This window comes from Glandiceps talaboti, chromosome 19 (assembly GCF_964340395.1).
Source record: "Glandiceps talaboti chromosome 19, keGlaTala1.1, whole genome shotgun sequence".
Lineage (NCBI taxonomy): Eukaryota > Metazoa > Hemichordata > Enteropneusta > Spengelidae > Glandiceps > Glandiceps talaboti.
In genome coordinates, this window is record NC_135567.1 from 2,224,457 (window position 1) to 2,231,260 (window position 6,804).

General features: G+C 35.4%; 1 long non-coding RNA gene across 1 annotated transcript; it reads right to left on the reverse strand.

The window, feature by feature from the left end:
* Positions 1-274: 274 nt before the first annotated feature.
* Positions 275-3,710, reverse strand: LOC144450370 (uncharacterized). The gene is made up of 4 exons (XR_013482234.1): positions 3,573-3,710; positions 1,897-2,036; positions 1,360-1,442; positions 275-671 (listed from the first exon to the last, which is right to left on the reverse strand). It is a non-coding gene; the product is annotated as an uncharacterized LOC144450370 (long non-coding RNA).
* Positions 3,711-6,804: the final 3,094 nt, after the last annotated feature.

Below are 6,804 nucleotides of genomic sequence, written 5' to 3' on the forward strand. Positions count from 1 at the left end.
CACATTACATATTTTAATAATATTCATTTCTTCAGTATTATGATAAGTGAGTTTTGAATAGTTTTTCCAATTCATTTACAACTGCTTTGTGTGTGTGTGTGTGTGTGTGTGTGTGTGCGTGCGTGTGTCTCCATTTATAACTCAATATGGTGAAAGTGTCTAGCTCTAGTAAATAGCTATCAATATACCAGATATGTAGAGTGGTACAAGTAAATACTGTAATAAGATATTGAAGAGTCAGAATACAGTGTTCCATAATTGCTATGGAGTGGAGAAAGGTGTTACAGTAACACAATGTTATACTTCTTACCTTGTACTTATATATATATATATATATAATATATAAAGTTACAGCAATTATATGATATGGTGTATAGAAAAAGAAGTTCTTAGATCTGAGTGAGATAGCTTCAATTTGACACAGACATGTATTTATTTTTGACAGACTACACAAGTATGTGTACATGTTAAAGTAGTATATAAATAAAGCTAAGAGAAAGAACTTTGTTATTTTTGACTCGCATGATAAATCCATTCATTTTTCTCCTTACTGGTTTGTTGTAGTTGATGTTATGGGTGAGTGCAGCAAGATGATTTCTAACTCTAGACACTGGTGGTGTGTAGGCAAATCACTTGCCAGCATATTTTTAAGTACCAATTCACCAGTTACTCTGTAAATGTCAGAAATATACATAGAGTTTTCAGTATATGCATCAATGCAACAATCCTACATTTACATAGATTTAGATTCTATGAGCATTAGAGATCAACCATTTTAAAAATAAACAAGCCTTTGTAGAAGACATCACACTCCCTAATGTTCTTACCATTATGGAAGGTAAAGTTCAAAGACAAATAGACAGTAATGAAAATGTCAATCAAAGATTGATGAATGAAGGCAAGATAGCTGCATTACATGACTTGCTCTTCTGCTACTACATGTAAAAATAAAGAAGACTGCAAAAACACTGGATTTACACTTCAATATGGCTAACATTCAATAAAGTGATACATGTACATACATAAATATCAAAAGTGGTGCTTATGTTTCCCTTGTTCTACATTGTTAACAAAATCTACAAGAATTTTACCACACTTGTATACTTGTAAAAGAAAGAAAAAAAAGCTTGGCATCATTTGATTTAAATTTGATACCCCAATACAAAATGATGCATTTATTCCCTACATAGGCCTACAATGTACCACCTTTTGTCAGGTTTGAATACAGTCTGATACTGGTTGCCATGGAAATTCAGTATTCTCAACTGGATAGGATTTAAATGAAAGGTAATGATTGCCACCTGACAAAACTGCATATCAAGTAGTAATACACATTTTATTTCAATGACAATAACTGACCTTGGCTCTGATTCACTCCCAACAGCTGATAACATGTCACTTCCAATCTTTTCCACACCAGAGCTGGAGCTTTGTGAAGTTCTCTTTTTGTGTTTGGTGGGGAAATAAAAGTATATAACACTATTACAAGTTATAGAAAAAATAGCAAGAAAAGAGAATGTTGGTTTGGTATCCAGAAAATTTAAATTTCACAATGCCACTTCACACACACATACATTACTTGGTCAGTTAAAACAAACATTTGACACCCAAAATTATAATAAAGGAATGTTCAGTGTGGTAGTCATAGAAAACTTTTGCTCAGATATAACAACCCTTTTGTAATTTATGGTAAACTAATCTTTGACTAAGAACTTGTGTAGTGATGTTTTGTTTGACAGTTTAGGGACCAACTTCTTTCCAATACATGATGTTGTTGATAATCCCTATACAAATTATGCACTGATGCAGTTGAGCTTGCCACATGCAGTTAACTTGGCACCCATGTCTCTTTTTATAGTTTTATCTAAAAATTCTTCTACGAATATGTGAACTTACCCCATTTCAGACCCTATTTCCAACAACTCAGGTTCAGGCAGTCCCGCTCTTACATTTAAACAGCAAGAAGAGTTGATGTTGTGTAACCAACAGAGTCTGATTTGCAGCCAGGAACTCCAGGCACCTGATTTGCATAGTACCTATTGAAGTATGGAATACAATATCAATATGATAAGCTCACATGCTGACTATTTCAATTTCAGTGTGTCTGTGTTTTTATAATTTCTGACGCATCCTGGAATATTTTAAATTATGCAATCTTTACACAATAATATAACCAAATACTAAATTATTAAAAATACAGCAAGCCAAATCATGCAATGGGTTACACCTATAAAGATGCATTCAATTTCAATGTAAAACAGTAGTCAGTACATGAAGAAATTAAGCATATATTCTGTTATGAAACAACACACTTAATACTGTTAGGATTGCATCCGGTATTTCAGTCTGTGACACAAAACTACACAATCCCGTACAAATCACAATATGTCAGTAAGAAATGTTTGTCTTATACTACATCGCAAAGTACCGAGTTGTTCATCATTGTCAAAAGTATTTAATTTGCAATCCGGTCACATTGTCATAAATTCTAAAGAAATACATTGAATACACAAACACGTCCACACCACTACACGTTATGTAGTACAACCTGTGACCTTGGAAGTGTTATACCCGTGGCAGAGTCGACAAATACGTGACTACAGTATCGTATTGATCGCGACATAACCATAACACTGAACTCGCTGTCTGACACTCATTGTGAGAGGCGGTCATTTAGAAACGATCACTGAATCTGATATTTTCGTCAAACACAACGGGTAAAAATGTACATGGAACTAAAATTCGCCAATGTCGTTTTACAAAAGTCATGTACAAGGAAAACAAACAAACAAAGACTTCGCAGTTACTGTTAATCTACGTTCGGGAGTACCGTTTGCTACGTGTACAACAACCTGAACATGGAGGCTGCCATCTTGGCATAATATTATGATTTAAACAAAGAACCAAGTAAAGTACGCAAATACTGCATTTTACAATGTGAAATAGTTTGCCAACAGTTCCTGCCGCATAATCTGTTCAAAGAGAAAATATAAATCGACATCCTACGAGTCTAGCAACAAAACATTTCAAGTCATCCCATCGAGGAGTTCGGGGCTCTCGTAAGTTGAGTCAGGGGTTGAGTACAATAGTCCGGCTTGTATACGGAGTACACGTAAGTCATCCCTTCCTTCTCCTTTCGGTGAAGAAATAACCATGAAACCTGGGCTTACCAATACCAGGGATGCTGGTAACTAAAGAATTAATGCATCCTGTGGTAAAATATTAGCAATAAATCGACTATTTAGTAATTTTACCTCGCCGTGGCCCCAATCCCAGTTCGGAGGAAACGCGCACACTGTCTGCAAGCAGGACTAACGCGCTACACCAACGTACTAGTTAGTATCACACGTTCACCCATTCCGTGCGAATATGAAACTATTGAATATCATAGTCACTCGAATCAATGTTTTTTTTTAATGTATGGTAAATAAGATTTGCTTACTTATTTACTATGTATAAAAAGTCATGATCCAGAATTCCAGATTGATTCGAGTGCCAGTGGGACGTCCTATGAAAATTCGAAATGCCAAAATATCACTAAAAATCTACAGTATGCTTTGGAAGAGACTTACCTATCAATCAGAAATCTTGCCACGCTACATGGGATTTTAATCCTTCCTTATTCTTCAGCACATTCCATCATTTAATTTCCTCGAAGATATTGATTTTACTTTTGTACAATCACGACTTGGATTGAGAATGAGATTGAGAGCAGCCTGGATTTTGTGACGTTGCATTACATGGGTAAAGTGAAACACGCATGTGCAGAACTGATGTGACGTAGGCTTGCTTGTGTGTGATTTATTTTCAAATCACTCCCTTTACGTACAATAACAAACTTTTTATACATATTTTACTTTTTAAAATTTTATTGAGCCACATACATAGACTTGGTCAGTCTTGATTTGCACTATTTTTCCAAGTAGAAAAAAATTATTATATTAAAAAAAATATCAAAAATTCAAAAAAAATACCCTATCCTCATCCATATGGCCACTTTAAGTTAAACTATAGCCGAACACTAAATTTGATCAAACAATTCACACACAGCTTCTATATGCTAGTATATTTTATTTATTTTATCACGTGAATGGAAATTTTAGTACAGCAGCATGGCTCATGATTTCGTTTAGTTGTTGACAATAAGGTGACCTCCCCCCTTTATTCACTTTGTAAAAATGATGATCCACCCCCTTCATTGAGTCCCAAAATGAGGTGCCCCCCCTAGCCGTGAAAACTGGTCTCTCCCTAATAAATCCATTTTAATTTTAAAAAACAAAGAGTTATTGAGGTCTCAAATGACAAACTCGGCTGTAGTGCTATGAATACAAAGCCAGTGTGCAGTAGTGTGTAGTGCTATGAATACAAAGCCAGTGTGCAGTAGTGTGTAGTGCTATGAATATAAAGCCAGTGTGCAGTAGTATGTAGTGCTATGAATATAAAGCCAGTATGTAGTAGTATGTAGTGCTATGAATACAAAGCCAGTATGTAGTAGTATGTAGTGATATGAATATAAAGCCAGTATGTAGTAGTGTGTAGTGCTATGAATACAAAGCCAGTGTGCAGTAGTATGTAGTGCTATGAATATAAAGCCAGTGTGAAGTAGTATGTAGTGCTATAAATACAAAGCCAGTATGTAGTAGTATGTAGTGCTATGAATACAAAGCCAGTATGTAGTAGTATGTAGTGCTATGAATACAAAGCCAGTGTGCAGTAGTGTGTAGTGCTATGAATACAAAGCCAGTGTGCAGTAGTATGTAGTGCTATGAATACAAAGACAGTGTGCAGTAGTATGTAGTGCTATGAATATACAGCCAGTATGAAGTAGTATGTAGTGCTATGAATACAAAGCCAGTATGTAGTAGTATGTAGTGATATGAATATAAAGCCTGTGTGCAGTAGTATGTAGTGCTATGAATATACAGCCAGTATGAAGTAGTATGTAGTGCTATGAATACAAAGCCAGTGTGCAGTAGTATGTAGTGCTATGAATACAAAGCCAGTGTGCAGTAGTGTGTACCCTCACCAAACTGGAGGGCTAAATAAGCTCTCGGATAGCTATCCGATAGCTCTCAAAACTGAATTTTGGTGAAAAATAAGCTTTCGATAGCTATCACAGCTATTGAAGGCTAAGCTGAACAGTCATTGATGGCTAAGTGAACAAGATGTGAAGGCTAACCCAAACCTTCATAGCTATCACAGCCATTGACTGGTAGACTGTGAAGGCTAAGTCAGAGGGCTAAGGTAAAAATTAAGCCTCCGATAGCTATCACTGCTATTGAAGGCTCATTGAGAAAGATGTGAAGGCTAAACCCCCTTATCCTTCGAAGCTATCACAGCCTTCGATAGGTAAATTAACAAGTTGTGAAGGCTAAAACAGGCATCCACATAATAGCTATCAGAAATATTAACAGCCATATGTGAGCAAAGTAAAAAGCAAGCCATCGACAGAGGCATGAAGAAACATTGACTGATATAAAGCTCTGGATAGAACTTGAAGTTGCGAGTTGTTGGCACTTAAAGTGCAATTACCAATTTGTACAAAAGTCCAACCTTGTCAATATAACAGTAAAGAAGTCATTATTAATAATTACCAACAGAATTTGAATTTTAAAAACTAATGAGTTGCGATTCATCTAGTGTAATGTAAGTGTTTCTCAAAAAAATAAAAAAAATAAAAAAGGAACTACAAGCTATACCCTCCCGCCTATAAAAAATCTTATAATCTTAAAAAAAATGTTAAAAAATAAAAATAAAATGGAATAAGTTAAAATAAAATGTTAAAAAATAAAAATAAAATGGAACTACATGCTAACCCCCCCCCCCCCAACGCCTGTAAAACAATCTTCTAGTCTTAAAAAAAATAAAATAAAATAAAATAAAAATAAAATGGAACTACAAGGTACCCCCCCCCCTTTAGAGCAATCTTCTAGAGTCTCAGTATTTTGCCATGGACTAGAAGTAGAAGCTTGAAGACATTCATGCGTTTCGCTTGATCAGTGTTGCTTTTGCTTGATCACTGCGCTCATAAAACCAAATTATTCGCAACAGGCATCATTTTAATACAGTGTAAGTTCTCCGTGAAGGCTGTCATTATAATGAACATGCGTACGGTGGATGAGCAGAGGAGTTTACATTTAACAAACAACCAAACTGGTCATTGACCGTTAACCTTATGTAACATGTGTAAAGAGAGGGAAGTATGGTTGACCAAAGTAGATCTCTTAGGAAATGACATGCCTATAGCAGCAACCTTAAAATGTGAATTCCCTGTCAAGTAACTCGATAACAGCGGCAAATACGTGTTTATTTCTGAATTTTACGACGGGATTGTGGTGTTCCACTCGCCAAAGTGACCAAGTAAGTAATATTTACTCAGTATTGCATGCCTTGTGCAGTCGAGGAATCCATGATTAACTGCTTTATTTTTTTCTTAGCCTTAATGTAGAATTACTTTGTCACTGTCTAAATTTACTGAACCTTTTCTGAGATTTCCTTACACTGATTGCCATGAACAGCACAGTAGATCCTAGCTCTTGAAATATGCACTCTGAGAACTCCGACGCATGGACTGAGATGTGTCAAATATGGCAGTGAATGCATACTTTTTCTGTATTTTATTTACTTATCTTTGTATGCTTTACCATGCTCGCTAAAGCATGATGTTACGCAATAAAGATTGATTGATTGTAATACTTTAAGTTTTTACACTCTTTATGGAACGGTGTTACGATGGCCTATGTAATATTTTTTGTGCAATATTAGTTGTGTTTTCTCTAAGCTTAGAATAGAATAGAACAATCA